Genomic DNA, 15,842 nt, shown 5'->3' with positions numbered 1-15,842 from the left:
AGCAATATATTTTCGTGTTGTCACTATAAGGAATTGGCAATTCTAAGGGCAAAAAAGGGTCTTTCTGCTATGTACTAGGCTTGAGAACAGATTCTGCTTCTACAGAGTATCATCATCATATTATGTACTGACTCTCTCCCCAACCGTAACTAGGTTTGACTATGTCATATGGTTTTTCGTTTGGTTGACGCACAATACATCTTTGTTGGGAGGCAGGATGGCAAAGTGGAGTCACATCTGGTTTTGGGACCTGGCTCAACCACTTATTTGCTGTATTATTTAAGGCTATTCACTTAATCTTTATGATCCTGGAGTTCTTGATCTATAATGTGTAAGCCAAAATGTCTTTCTTTTAGAAATGGTGTGATTCTCATCAGCTTTAAAATACACTCCTGTATCTCCCACTACACCAAACCAAACCAAGCCAAAAACCAAAAACCTCCACTGCCTTAGCTCAGACGGCTATAACAAAAGACCACAGACTGGGGGGCTTAAAGAACAGACATTTATTTCCCACAGTTCTGGAGGCTAGAAGTCCAAGTCAAGGTGCCAGCAGATTTGGTTCTTGGGGAGGGCCGTCTTCCTGCCTTGCAGATGGCTGCCTTCTCACTGTGTCCTCACAAGGGGAGAGAGGAAGCTCTTCTGTCTCTTCCTGTAAGGACCCTAACTCTATCACGGCGGCGTAGGCTTCTCCATCACTCGCCATATCTAAGCCAGTGCCATGTCCCTGTGGCCGTCTCTCCAATATCTCTTGGGTGTGTCTATATGTTTCCACTTTCACTGCTATTGCCCTTCTGCACTGTGTCACTTCTCTACCCGTAGACACCAATAACTTCCTAATTGGTCTCATTGCCTTTCTTGCTGCCCTCCAGTCTGTTCTCTCTACACCAGCTGCAAAGATCTTGAAATTCAAAATTAGATTATCCTCTGCTTGAAACCTATCAAGGACTTCCAATTTTCTCAGGATAAAGACCTTTATAAAATTTTTTTAAAATTTTATTTATTGTGGTAACATTGGTTTATAACGTTATATAAATTTCAGGTGTACATCATTATATTTTGAATTCTGTGTAGATTGCATCATGTTCACCACCCAAAGACTAATCACAATCCCTCACCACACACCCGTGCCTCATCATCCCTTTCGCCATTCCCTCCCCCTTCCCCTCTGGTAACCACCAATCCAATCTCTGTCCCTATGTGTTTGTTTGTTGTTGTTTTTATCTTCTACTTATGAGTGAGATTATACGGTATTTGTCTTTCTCCCTCTGACTTATTTCACTTAGCATAACACCCTCAAGGTCCATCCATGTTGTTACAAATGGGAAGATTTTGTCATTTCTTATTGCTGAGTAGTATTCCATTAAATATATATACCACATCTTCTCAGGATAAAGACCTTTAACCTTTAACTCTTGGCCTGTGAGTATCTGTATAATCTGGTCTCTCTTCCCTCTCCAGCTTCGTCTCATAGCAGCTCCCGCTCACTGCCTGTGTTCTCGCCACATGGATTTCCCTTTCATTGCTGGAATATGCCCTGCTTCTCCCACTGTGGGGCCCTGTGCAAGCTCTCCCTTTGGCCTGGAACATACTGCTTCTCCCTTTCAGACTTCCTAACCTCTGCTCCCTCTTCAGAGTTCATTTTCCTTTGACTCTTTGACTAAGTCAGATGCTCTCGTGTATGTGCTCATAGTTCTGTGAGCCTTCCCTACGTGGCATTTTATCACAGCGCATCAGTCTGCCAGGGCTGCCATAGCAAAATACCACGGACTGGCTGGCTTAAGCGAGAGAGATTTATTTCTCACCATTCTGGAGCCTAGAAGTCCAAGATCAAGGTGTCGCCAGGTTTGGTTTCTCCTGAGGCCTGTCGCCTTGGCTCGAAGATGGCAGCCTTCCTACTGTGTCCTTCCAGGGTCGTTCCTCTGGGCTGGTGCATGTTTCTGGTATCCCTCTGCATGTCTAAATTTCCTTTTCCTATAAGGCCACCAATCTTGGATTTGGGTCCACCCTAATGGCCCCATTGTAGCTTAATCACCTTTTTAAAGGCTTCCAAGTACAGTCACATTCCAAGGTACTGGGGTAGGCCTTCAACCTAAGAATTTTGGAGGGACACAATTCAGCCCCTAACACAGTGATAAGTCTGTATCAGTTTGGCGGTGACTGCTGTCTTCTCCAGTGGTTTATAATCTCAGTGAGGTGGGGCTGTGTCTGTCCTGACTCCCCATTGTTAGGACATGGTCTGGCAGCCCTGTAGACCATTTGTTTGTTGGAAAAGTGAACAGTTATGAATGAGAAGAGTCTAGCAGAGTGTGAGAGACAATCAGTGTTGTCCGAGTAGAAGATGCTGCAACAATGATGGCGATGCAGCGACTGTTCCGCTGACTTGGGATCACTCTTAGTTTTGTCCTAATGATCCAGTTGCTCCTATTAGCATTTCTGATGGGCATGTCTGAGGTCCTGCTGCTGAGTTAAATCTTCAGGCTTCCTTGCACGGGTTTAACCTAGTGCCTGTAACACAAGGCAAACGGTACTAGCACAGCTTCAGTGAATATAGAGCGAGAATGATGGATTTCCCCTGACTAATCTCCTAACTTCCTTGTGAGAAATTCTCTGAAAGCTTGTTTTATGACTAATGCATAAACCTATTCCTGAAATATTAATTTCCCAACTCCTCTTTGTTATAGGAAAATATAAATGAAACAGCAAAGTCCTTGATTGGTTATGTTTTACTTAACACAATGGCTTCAATTCTTTATCTTCATTATAAAATTGTGTAAAATGGGTTCATAAATAAATATATAATATTCAAGGTCCATTAATGTATTTTACACCTGCTGCCTCATGGTGGATTAATTTGCATTTCTTTGCTAGAATTTTAGAAATGCTTTAGAAGTAAAATGAACATATATTAATATTTCTTTTACATATATTGCTCTCTTTTTCAGATTTTTAAGGTAAATGAATTGATGAAAGAGTAAAGGTTGATGTGATGGATGATGTGGACTTTAGTTGTTCAAAAACTTTTATATGCAACCAAAGGATGAGACACAGCCAACATAGAAAGCATATGCACAAATCTACCCGGAATTTAACTCATTTCCCCTAAAATAATAGGAAAACTTGGGTCAAGACCACAGGCTTTTCTATTTGCTGTTTGCCAAAACACGTAATTTGTCTTTCTGACCACTAGATGTCAGTGTTTTATTGCAAACACGGAGGCTGTTGCCGCCAAGGAGCTGGGGGAATTTATCTGCCTGCTAATCAACGGTCTGCACCCTTGCTGGCTTCTAAGGGTCAGGAAAGTTCCTTCAGCATCACAGAGACGAAAAAGACCACAAAAGACCTTATGTCCGCACAGGCTGCACAGAATGTACGTTCTTTCATTAGGCAGATGAAGGATGAAGGGCAACAAGTTTCAAAGAGCCAAAGGCAGTTTTTGCTTCATAATAACAACTACCAACAGATACTGACTGCTGATTATGTGCTGGGCATGGTGTTAAGCATTTTGCACAGATTCTGTTATTTAATACTTGCTTAACAACTGTAGGAGGAATTTTACTTTATTATACTCAAATTTCACATGTGAAGAGATTGAGGCACAGAGAGGTTAAGTAATTTACTCAGGACCACAGAACCTGGAAGCAACGGAAACAGAATCCAAACAGAGGGAGGCCAACTGGTGAATGTCACTTTGCCTTTGACTACTGTGCTACGTGGACTCACCTTTAAATCAATCACAACAGAGAAGAATCTGTTAAAAACAGTGTGCGAAATAGTTATTTTGAAAGAAACTCATTTAAGAATTACTGTTAAGTATAAATTGTGTATTGTGACTTAGTCTAAGATTTCCTGGAATATAAAATCCTCATTTCTGAGTATTTTTGGAAAATATAAGCAATTTTCTTCCCTCTTTGAATCCACCCGATCACAAAGGGATGGTGTTTATTAAGTGACCCCTTGAGGAAAGTGTGCTGATGCTGGAGACTCTTGCGTATGTGTGCTCTTGGTGGCGTCTCTGGGCCGTAGGTAGTGATGCTGGAGCAATGATACACGAGCTCTACTGATGACTGTTAGGTATCCTGGAGGCCAGCATCACGAAACCTTTGAATGGACCATGGGAAGATTCTAGGTGACGATGATTTTTACTAATCTAGCAGGCAATTAAGTAAAACGTGGAACGTCTGGAAAAGCGCCTTCTAGAAGGCAATGAGGCAATAGACTTCAAAACGTTAAAATATACATATAATTTAACGTTACAATTCCCTTCTAAGAAAACAGTTTCCCAAGAAAACATTTTTTGGTTAATCTACTTGGATATTTATCAAAGCATCATTTATAACAATAAAAAACCACCTATAAGCTCAAATAGAGATTGGTTAAATACAGTTTAGTTACTAAAATAATTAGTAGAAGAGTACTTGATGATGTGGAAAAAATGTGTATAGTATATTATTCAGTTTACAAAACTATATTCTGTGGGATCCCAATTTTATAAAATCTAAAAACATTATATAGAAAGGCATGAGAAGAAAATTGAAGTCCACATCAAAATGTTGGTAGTGACTTTTTAGGTGATGCGAAAATAGATGACTTTTCTTTCTTTGTTTATTTCTTCTTTTTTTACGTGAGTAATGTGCATTACTTACAAGTTAGACAAAATCTCACAAGCTGTTTATATTTTTTCAAACTTTACACAATCTTTTTTAAAACTGGATTCAAAGCTTAGGTTTGTGATTTAGAAAAGCTAGTTATTGCCATTTGTTTTCTAACATCTTCAGTGTTGTTAAAATTCACGGTGTGTGTGTGGGCCGGAGGCCAGGGGGGAGCTCAAAAGAGCTACTTCATTCTATCTCCAAAGGAAAGGCCAGAGGATTAAAAAACCCCCAAATCTTGGATACTCTTTTACACAACTTGGGGAAGATCAGTGGGGCTTTGGTCAAGTGTTTCTCAGACAAATTCCAATTCCTTGTTTCTAGAAAGAGCCATCAAGAGCCACCCCGAGGGCCTAGCGGTTCAAGTTCAGCACGCTCTGCTTCAGTGGCCCAGGGTCGGTTCCAGGCGCAGAACCTCACCACCCGTTTCTCAGTTGCCATGCTGTGGTGGCGGCTCACATAGAAGAACTAGAAGGACTCACAACTAAAATATCCAACTATGTACTGGGGCTTTGGGGAGAAATAAAAAGAGAGAGGAAGATTGGCAACAGATGTTAGCTCAGAGCAAATCTTTCTCAGCCAAAAAAAAAGAAAAGTTTTCACTAAAAAATAAATAAATAGATAAATAAAAAGGGCCATTGAGCATTGTGCAGGCCAACGTATTGGGAGGCACTGTCCTTTGTGGTTGGAAACGGCTTGTCCTACTTAGTTTGTGTTTAGTTTGTTTTCTTGTTAACACGAAAGCAAAGAGGTGTATTGGACAATCTCGAATCTGCTGCTGCTTTTCATTCTGCTTCTTTACCATCTTGACTGATCTTTTTAGATTTGTTGTTTCTTCTTTAATGCGAGGTTGCACAGTACAAGGACTCTGGTTTATTCTATGAATGGTGAACGTTATTGAAATCACATAATTCTAATTAGGCAGTGAATGCTCAATTAAACAATTCCGTCATGGTCTCCAACTTTACTTTTGGGGATTTTACTTAGCGATTTCTTCACAAACATATGCATCTACCTTTAAGATAGCTTTCAAGTTTTGTGACGTGAAGGCTTTTACCATAAAATGATTCTTTTAAATTGGAATTATATCAATCAATATGTCTTTAACATGCCGAACTTTATGAAGTGTCTGAACCACATGTCAGAGCTCTAGATGGAAGTCCCTTCAGTGAGCACAGCTGGGACTTGAGCAGAGGCTGGACAGAACCGTGACTTAATAAATGGTAAATCTTGTTGTGGCAGACCTTTGACCTTCTAATCTCAACCTTACAAAGGCTATTGGTGACGATAGTGGCTAAATTGATTAGTTACTGTCCTGAGGTTTGGAACTCTGGCTCTAAACTCATATTGAGCTGGAAACATTAAATATCTTGTTTCCAGGAGTCTTTTTTTTTCATATCAATAAATAATACACTTTTTTCCCCTCTTCAGTGCTTGCTCTGTGCTTCCTTACTGAGCAAGGTCACTGGACTGACCTTCTTCTGAAAATGTATGAGATTTTGGCTATTGGTGTGTTTTGGTCCACACTACTATAATTAGGAATTACAACAAGGTGATGTGAATGTTGGCTGGAAATCAGGATTTAAAAGAGTTTTACTGCAGAGAAAAATCTGAAGTCCATGATGCAGCACACCGTGTAGCTGGTATCGAACCCGGTTAAATCAAATTACACTGAGTCATGGCTGTAGCATATAATACAGTGCTGCTCAAACTGGCCTTAGCTTCCATTTTCTTCCATTAAAATACCATCCCAAATTGGAAGTATCACAATGAAATGCATTCAAGATAGCTATTTTGATGGAAAATGGCACCTTTCACTGCATCTTTCTGTACTGGCTTATAGGGTTCAGTAACTGAAGCTGTTTTTTTCTTTTTTTCTACTTAGTTGTGTTCATGCTTGGAAGCACAGCCTGCAAATGAAAAAACCATAGGGAAATAACCTAGACTATATAGGTGTCCCTATGTCATTTAGAACAGGAGAGCACGTTATTAAGACAGAGTCGATTTTTGCAATAATCCACTCAAGTTTAAACTCTTTTGCTAGGTACTTTTGTGTTTAGGGGAAAAAAACCAAAAGACAAGATGCTTATCTAAAAAATAGAATTTTAAGTTTTATTTGATGTTGTAGAAAGTAGTAGAATGGGGGCCAAGGGGTTCCACTGCCAAGCATGTAAAATTAAAAAAAGTCAGGTAACAAAGGTGACTGACTGTTTTAATCACAAATGGAGGAGATACATAGATTACAATCTAAATTTTAAAATAAATTTATTTCACAAGCCTAAAATTTATTTTGACAAGCTATTTAACATAGCCTATGGGCCAGGCACTATTCTGAGCAGGTTGGCACTTTCTGAGTATTTACTTACTGAAACCCAATGACAACACTATGAATATCGAGACTGTGATTATCATCCACAAGCCCGTTTTCCAGAAAGGTACTTGCTCATGTGGAAACAGCTAGTAGTTAGTGGAGCTGGGGTTCAAGCCCAGCGGGCCAACTTGAGTCTGCAGGCCATCCCATCGCTCTCCAGTGCTGGTGATTGTTGTCAGATCTCCTGGTCAGAGGCAGAGGTGCCTGGAGTTGTCTTGCTCATGAGACTTGGCTAAGGGTTGCACCATAGGACGACTGCGTTCCCTAGCTTAATGGCCAGTGTGATCACAAGCCCTCCCAGGAAATTCCTTTCGGATTAATTCAACAAAATGACTATTTTGCTCTTGGGGTGGAGTGAGGGGGAATTTCCTTTAAAATGGATGGAGGAGTGGAAGGTAAAGAAGTGAACTAAAGGGGTGGTAATCTGTCATGTGCGGTATGTTTTCTATCTCCTCCTGCCCTCCATTTCCTTTGAAGAGGAGTTAGCAGAGGGAAGAAGAAAGGGTCTGTGCGGGGGAGGAGAGCTGATGGGTAGGAGGAGAAGAAGAAAGATCAGACGGGTTAGATGCATTGGTAGGAGGTGATGACAGAGCCCTTGCTTTCACCTGTAATGCAGCTTCAGCTCCCTTTTCAAAGCGACTAACTCGTCTACACACTCCTTCCCACGCAAATCCCATATATTGGCACACCCCTTATTTAGCCACCCATTTTGGAATGTGACTCTGAGAGACTGCATGGAAATTTTTACAACTGGCTACCTCTTAGGTGAGTAGTTTGCCCAAAGGTAGTCAGTAACCAGATTCCTTTCAGTCAAGGACTAATGGAAAGCAAGAGAATGTCTTTAAGCCCTAAAACTGTTGTTTTAATCTCTTAAAAGCTGAGACTAGCAAAACTGTGTAGGCAAACTACAGAACATGTTAGAATTCAAGTTAGTAACAACTGAATACTATTTTCTCATTCTGATGCTTTTTGGTAAAAATAAAAGTCTTTGAAATTAAATTCTTGTAATCTTCATCACCATCATCATCATCACCACCATCATCAAGATGTTTAGAAACCAAGTTTCTCTGGATAAAGATGCCAATACTATTTTAGAAGAGGGAAATTCTGCCTTCAGAGATTTTTCTATATTGAAGCCAGGATATAGAAACATTGTCAAATAATAATTTTGAAGCCTTGTAATTTTTTAATTTTTCATTTTGCACATTCAAAAATCCCTTTTTTCTTTTTTTTTTTTTTTTTTTTTATTAATGTTATGATAGATTACAACCTTGTGAGATTTCAGTTGTACATTTTTGTTAGTCATGTTGTGGGTACACCACTTCCCCCTCCGTACCCTCCCCCCACCCCCCCTTTTCCCTGGTAACCACCGATCAGATCTCCTTATCAATATGCTAATTTCCACCTATGAGTGGAGTCATATAGAGTTCGTCTTTCTCTGACTGACTTATTTCGCTTAACATAATGCCCTCGAGGTCCATCCACATTGTTGTGAATGGGCCAATTTCGTCTTTTTTTATGGCTGAGTAGTATTCCATTGTGTATATATACCACATCTTCTTTATCCAATCATCAGTTTCTGGGCATGTAGGCTGGTTCCACGTCTTGGCTATTGTAAATAATGCTGCGATGAACATAGGGGTGCAACGGACTCTTGAGATATCTGATATCAGGTTCTTAGGATAGATACCCAGTAATGGGATGGCTGGGTCATAGGGTATTTCTATTTTTAACTTTTTGAGAAATCTCCATACTGTTTTCCATAGTGGCTGTACCAGTTTGCATTCCCACCAACAGTGTATGAGGGTTCCTCTTTCTCCACAACCTCTCCAACATTTGTCGTTCTTGGTTTTGGATGTTTTTGCCAATCTAACGGGGGTAAGGTGATATCTTAGTGTAGTTTTGATTTGCATTTCCCTGATGATTAGCGATGATGAACATCTTTTCATGTGTCTATTGGCCATATTCATATCTTCTTTTGAGAAATGTCTGTTCATGTCCTCTGCCCATTTTTTGATCGGGTTGTTTGTTTTTTTGTTGTTAAGCAGTGTGAGTTCTTTGTATATTATGGAGATTAACCCTTTGTCGGATAAGTGGCTTGTAAATATTTTTTCCCAATTAGTGAGCTGTTTTTTTGTTTCAATCCTGTTTTCCCTTGCCTTGAAGAAGCTCTTTAGTCTGATGAAGTCCCATTTGTTTATTCTTTCTATTGTTTCCCTCAACTGAGGAGTTACAGTGTCCGAAAAGATTCTTTTGAAACTGATGTCAAAGAGTGTACTGCCTATATTCTCTTCCAAAAGACTTATTGTCTCAGGCCTAATCTTTAGGTCTTTGATCCATTTTGAGTTTATTTTGGTGTGTGGTGAAAAAGAATGGTCAATTTTCAATCTTTTGCATGTGGCTGTCCAGTTTTCCCAGCACCATTTGTTGAAGAGACTTTCTTTTCTCCATTGTAGGCCCTCTGCTCCTTTGTCGAAGATTAGCTGTCCATAGATGTGTGGTTTTATCTCTGGGCTTTCAATTCTGTTCCATTGATCTGTGGACCTGTTTTTGTACCAGTACCATGCTGTTTTGATCACTGTAGCTTTGTAGTATGTTTTGAAATCGGGGATTGTGATTCCGCCGGCTTTGTTTTTCTTGCTCAGGATTGCTTTAGCAATTCGCGGTCTTTTGTTGCCCCATATGAATTTTAGGATTGTTTGTTCAATTTCTGTGAAGAATGTTCTTGGGATTCTGATTGGGATAGCATTGAACCTGTATATTGCTTTAGGTAGTATGGACATTTTAACTATGTTTATTCTTCCAATCCATGTGCAAGGAATGTTTTTCCATCTCTTTATGTCATCGCCTATTTCTTTCAAGAAAGTCTTGTAGTTTTCATTGTATAGATCCTTCACTTCCTTGGTTAAGTTTATCCCAAGGTATTTTATTCTTTTCGTTGCGATTGTGAATGGGATAGAGTTCTTGAGTTCTTTTTCTGTTAGTTTATTGTTAGTGTATAGAAATGCTACTGATTTATGCACGTTAATTTTATACCCTGCTACTTTGCTGTAGTTGTTGATTATTTCTAATAGTTTTTCTGTGGATTCTTTGGGGTTTTCTATGTATAAGATCATGTCGTCTGCAAACAACGAGAGTTTTACTTCTTCGTTACCTATTTGGATTCCTTTTATTTCTTTTTCCTGCCGAATTGCTCTGGCCAGCACCTCCAGAACTATGTTGAATAGGAGTGGTGAAAGTGGGCACCCTTGTCTTGTTCCTGTCCTCAGAGGGATGGCTTTCAGCTTTTGTCCATTGAGTATGATGTTGGCTGTGGGTCTATCATATATGGCCTTTATTATGTTGAGGTACTTTCCTTCTATACCCATTTTACTGAGGGTTTTTATCATAAATGGGTGTTGGATCTTGTCGAATGCTTTCTCTGCATCTATTGAGATGATCATGTGGTTTTTGGTTTTCATTTTGTTGATGTAGTGTATCACGTTGATTGACTTGCGGATGTTGAACCATCCCTGTGTCCCTGGTATAAATCCCACTTGATCATGGTGTATAATCTTTTTGATGTATTGCTGTAATCGGTTAGCCAAAATTTTGTTGAGGATTTTTGCATCTATGTTCATCAGTGATATCGGCCTGTAGTTCTCCTTCTTTGTGTTGTCCTTGTCAGGTTTGGGGATCAGAGTGATGTTGGCTTCATAGAATGTGTTAGGGAGTTCTCCATCTTTCTCAATTTTCTGGAACAGTTTGAGGAGAATAGGTATTAAGTCTTCTTTGAATGTTTGGTAGAATTCTCCAGAGAAGCCGTCTGGTCCTGGACTCTTATTTTTGGGGAGGTTTTTGATTACCGTTTCTATTTCCTTACTTGTGATTGGTCTATTCAGATTCTCCATTTCTTCCTGATTCAGTTTGGGGAGATTGTAGGAGTCTAGGAATTTGTCCATTTCTTCCAGGTTGTTCAATTTGTTGGCATATAGTTTTTCATAGTATTCTCTTATGATCTCTTGTATTTCATTGGTATCTGTTGTGATTTCTCCTCTGTCATTCCTGATTTTATTAATTTGCGATTTCTCTCTTCTTTTCTTGGTGAGTCTGGCTAGGGGTTTGTCAATTTTGTTAATTTTTTCGAAGAACCAACTCTTTGTTTCATTGATCCTTTCTATTGTCTTTTTTGTTTCAATATCGTTTATTTCTGCTCTTATTTTTATTATTTCCCTCCTTCTACTGACTCTGGGCCTTGTTTGTTCTTCTTTTTCTAGTTCTGTTAGGTGTCGTTTGAGGTTGCTTACGTGAGCTTTTTCTTGTTTAGTGAGGTGAGCCTGTATTGCGATGAATTTCCCTCTTAGGACTGCTTTTGCTGCATCCCAAATGATTTGGTATGTCGTGTTCTCATTTTCATTTGTCTCCAGATAATATTTGATTTCTTCTTTAATTTCTTCAATGATCCATTGTTTGTTGAGAAGCGTGTTGTTTAGTCTCCACATTTTTGCACCTTTCTCTGCTTTTTTCTTGTAGTTGATTTCTAGTTTAATAGCGTTATGATCAGAAAAGATGCTTGATATTATTTCAACTCTCTTGTATTTATTGATGTTTGCTTTGGTTCCCAAAATATGGTCAATCCTTGAGAATGTTCCATGTGCACTTGAGAAGAATGTGTAACCTGCTGTTTTTGGATGAAGTGTTCTATATATATCTATTAAGTCCATCTGGTCTAATTTTTCATTTAATTCTATTATTTCCTTGTTGATTTTCTGTCTGGATGTTCTGTCCATTGGTGTTAATGGTGTGTTGAGGTCCCCTACTATTATTGTATTGTTGTTGATGTCTTCTTTTAGTTCTATTAAGAGTTGCTTTACAAATTTTGGTGCTCCTGTGTTGGGTGCGTATATATTTATAAGTGTTATGTCTTCTTGGTGGAGAGTCCCTTTTATCATTATATACTGTCCCTCTTTGTCTTTCTTTATCTGTTTTGCTTTGAAATCTACCTTGTCTGATATTAGTATAGCGACACCTGCTTTCTTTTGTTCATTATTAGCTTGGAGTATTGTTCTCCATCCCTTCACTCTGAGTCTGTGTTTGTCCTTGGGGCTGAGGTGTGTTTCCTGGAGGCAGCATATTGTTGGATCTTGTTCTTTGATCCATCCTGCCACTCTGTGTCTTTTGATTGGGGAGTTCAATCCATTTACATTTAGAGTGATTATTGAGACGTGGGGACCTACCACTACCATTTTGTGTCTTGTTTTCCGGTTTTCTTCAGTTTCCTTTGTTTCTCGTCCCATGGTTTAATCTGTTCTGATGTAGAGCTGCTACTCTCTGTTGTTGTCCTTCTACTTATCTCCTCTGCTCTTGGTTTTGTAGCCCCTTTCCTTTTTTGGATTTTTCAGGAATGAGGGTTTTCCTGAGGATTTCCTGAAGAGGAGGTTTTGTGGCAATGAACTCCCTTAATTTTTGTTTATCTGGGAAAGTTTTTATTTCTCCATCGTATTTGAAGGATATTTTCGCTGGGTAGAGAATTCTCGGCTGTAGGTTTTTGTCCTTCAGATTTTTGAATATATCATTCCACTCTCTTCTAGCCTGTAAAGTTTCTGCTGAGAAATCTGCTGATAGCCTGATGGGGGTTCCTTTGTAGGTTAGTTTCTTTTGCCTGGCTGTCCTTAATATTTTCTCCTTGTCGTTGACTTTTGCTAGCTTCACTACTATATGCCGTGGAGTTGGTCTTCTTGCATTGATAAAGTTTGGAGATCTATTGGCTTCTGTCACCTGAAGATCCATCTCCCTCACCAGATTTGGGAAGTTCTCAGCCATTATTTCTTTGAATAGGTTTTCTGCCCCTTTCTCCTTCTCTTCTCCCTCTGGTATACCTATAATCCTTACGTTGCATCTCCTAATTGTGTCTGATAATTCTCGGAGAGTTTCTTCATTTCTTTTAAGTCTTGCTTCTCTCTCCTCCTCTGCCTGCAACAATTCTATATTGCCATCTTCCAAATTGCTAATTCTTTCCTCCATATTATCGGCCCTACTGTTCAGAGCATCTAGATTTTTCTTAATCTCCTCTATTGTGTTCTTCATTTCCAATATTTCTGTTTGGTTCTTCTTTATCGTATCAAACTCTTTTGTGACATAGCTCCTGAACTCGTTGAGTTGTCGGTCAGAATTCTCTCTTAACTCAGTGAGTATTTTAATGATGGCTGTTTTGAAGTCATCATCATTTAGGTTATATATCTCATTTTCTTTGGGATTGTTTTCTGTGTATTTGTTACTTTCTTTCTGTTCTGGAGATTTAATGTATTTTTTCATATTGCTTGATGATGTTGATTTGTGCCTCCGCATGGAGATAGAGTTTAGTTGCTCCTTTCACTTGTTTCAGCTGCTGCGGTGGGGGGAGCAGCTGTTTATACTTCACCAACCAGGAACCCTGTCCGTAGTTGCTAACTGGGCCTGGGCCCCTCTTCGTAGCCACAGTGGCCCTTTGGATTCCCTCCTCTGCCGTGGGGGCCGTCACGGGGGGCTTCAGGCTGCAGGGGCCTACTGTTGTTGCCCACCTAGATGCGCTCTCTCCTTGGGGTCTGCAACGGTGTTATGGGCTTTTCCAGCGGCCAGGGGTGGGATCACTTATATTTGTCGCTCCGTTGCTGTCGGCACCCACCAAATCTCACTTGTCCTCTATGGGTCGCAGGAGAGCTATTGGCATCTTCTACAGTCTGTGGTTAGTACACCTAGCTATGCTGCTTTTGCCCTGGGGTCTTCCAGCCTTGTGGCTGGCGGCTGGGTGCCTTCTACTGGTGCTGTGCAGAGGCTTTCCCTAAGGCTTCTGTGAGCCTGTAGGGTTTCCCCCTAGGCTACTAAGCTGGGTCTCTGGAACTCTCTCCAGCCCCAGTCCTCTCCGAGATCTCCGGCAATCCCTAGCCTCACCGGGTGGGCAACGGCAGCTGGGGGTCGCCCCGTCCTCTGGGCTTCTCTCCGGGCCTCTGCCGGGAGCTCTGAATGCTCAGCGTGGCCCCTCTGCTACCGGCAGACAGAGAGTTTTGTCTGCTGCCTGGCGGAGCTCCGGCGCTTCCCCTCCGGGTCGCCGGACCCGCCTTTGAAAGTTCCCCCGCCCCGGTCCTCTCCGAGATCTCCGGCAATCCCTAGTCCCACGGGGCGGGCAACAGCAGCTGGGGGACGCCCCGCCCTCTGGGCTTCTGTCCGAGCCTCGGCCGGGAGCCCTGAATGCTGGGCGTGGCCCCTCTGCTAATGGCAGACAGAGAGTTTTGTCTGCTGCCTGGCGGAGCTCCGGCGCTTCCCCTCCGGGTCGCCGGACCCGCCTTTGAAAGTTCCCCCGCCCCGGTCCTCTCCGAGATCTCCGGCAAACCCTAGTCCCGCGGGGCGGGCAACGGCAGCTGGGGGTCGCCCCGCCCTCTGGGCTTCTCTCCGGGCCTCTGCCGGGAGCCCTGAGTGCTCAGCGTGGCCCCTCTGCTACTGGCAGACAGAGAGTTTTGTCTGCTGCCTGGCGGAGCTCTGGCGCTTCCCCACCGGGTCGCCGGATGCGCCTTTGAAAGTTCCCCCGCCCCGGTCCTCTCCGAGATCTCCGGCAATCCCTAGTCCCCCGGGGCGGGCAATGGCAGCTGGGGGTCGCCCCGCCCTCTGGGCTTCTCTCCGGGCCTCTGCCGGGAGCCCTGAGTGCTCAGCGTGGCCCCTCTGCTACTGGCAGACAGAGAGTTTTGTCTGCTGCCTGGCGGAGCTCCGGCGCTTCCCCACCGGGTCGCCGGATGCGCCTTTGAAAGTTCCCCCGCCCCGGTCCTCTCCGAGATCTCCGGCAATCCCTAGTCCCCCGGGGAGGGCAACGGCAGCTGGGGGTCGCCCCGCCCTCTGGGCTTCTCTCCGGGCCTCTGCCGGGAGCCCTGAGTGCTCAGCGTGGCCCCTCTGCTACTGGCAGACAGAGAGTTTTGTCTGCTGCCTGGCGGAGCTCCGGCGCTTCCCCACCGGGTCGCCGGATGCGCCTTTGAAAGTTCCCCCGCCCCGGTCCTCTCCGAGATCTCCGGCAATCCCTAGTCCCCCGGGGCGGGCGTCTCTCTGGGACCCTCCGGGCGCCCCGAGCACCAGGCTGGGTCTCCCCGCCAATGGCGGGGAGAGACTCTCCCCGCGGGCTCAGGTGTGCAACTCCAAAGTTTCCCTCTGCGTTTAGGAGTAATTGCAGGGGGTTTAAGTAGGGTTCTGGTCACCTGTTTCCACCGTCGCTCCTCTGTTGTGTTCTCGCTCCTGCCCTAGATGTGTGTGGATCCTCTGGGGGCGTCCGTTGGAAGAAAGCCGCTTGCGGGTACTAGGCTGCCCGTCGGGGTCGGAGAGTTTTCACCTATTTCCACATCCTCCCGGAGGAAAGTCCGTCCGCCTTCCGATGTATAGTCGCGTGGGTGTCTCAGACGTCCTGAGATGCTGTCTGGATATCCTTTGTCAAGCGATAAGTGTCCAAATAATTGTAGACTCGAAGGGCGAGAGACAAAGAGGACTACTCACGGCGCCATCTTGGAATCCACCCCCCTATACATGCTCCAAAAATCCCTTTTTTCTGCATTGAAGAGTGATAGTCAGTGTATTTAGTCTCTGCTATTTTTACTGTTCTTTGAATTATCGGTATATGGTAAATAACACTCAAAACATTATTTCTCTTTTTCCCCTGGCTTAAAAATTTGGCTTTGGGTGAAACAGACACTGCTGTGCTGACCCTGGGCTCTTTAAAGCTCTGTTATATAAGCTAAAAATGGTTTCTTAACATGCCCCTCGCATCTCAAATATCTTTGTCCACAAGGACCCCAGAATAACAAAATGTACATCCGAGGCTTTGA

General features: G+C 42.6%; 1 long non-coding RNA gene across 3 annotated transcripts in view; it reads left to right on the top strand.

The window, feature by feature from the left end:
* The window catches only part of LOC102149849 (uncharacterized), a 254,015-nt gene that overhangs the window by 54,429 nt on the left and 183,744 nt on the right, over nucleotides 1–15,842 (top strand). The gene's annotated exons all lie outside the window — the stretch shown is intronic.

Source organism: Equus caballus, chromosome 1 (assembly GCF_041296265.1).
Source record: "Equus caballus isolate H_3958 breed thoroughbred chromosome 1, TB-T2T, whole genome shotgun sequence".
NCBI lineage: Eukaryota > Metazoa > Chordata > Mammalia > Perissodactyla > Equidae > Equus > Equus caballus.
This window is presented reverse-complemented; position numbering and strand designations above follow the sequence as displayed.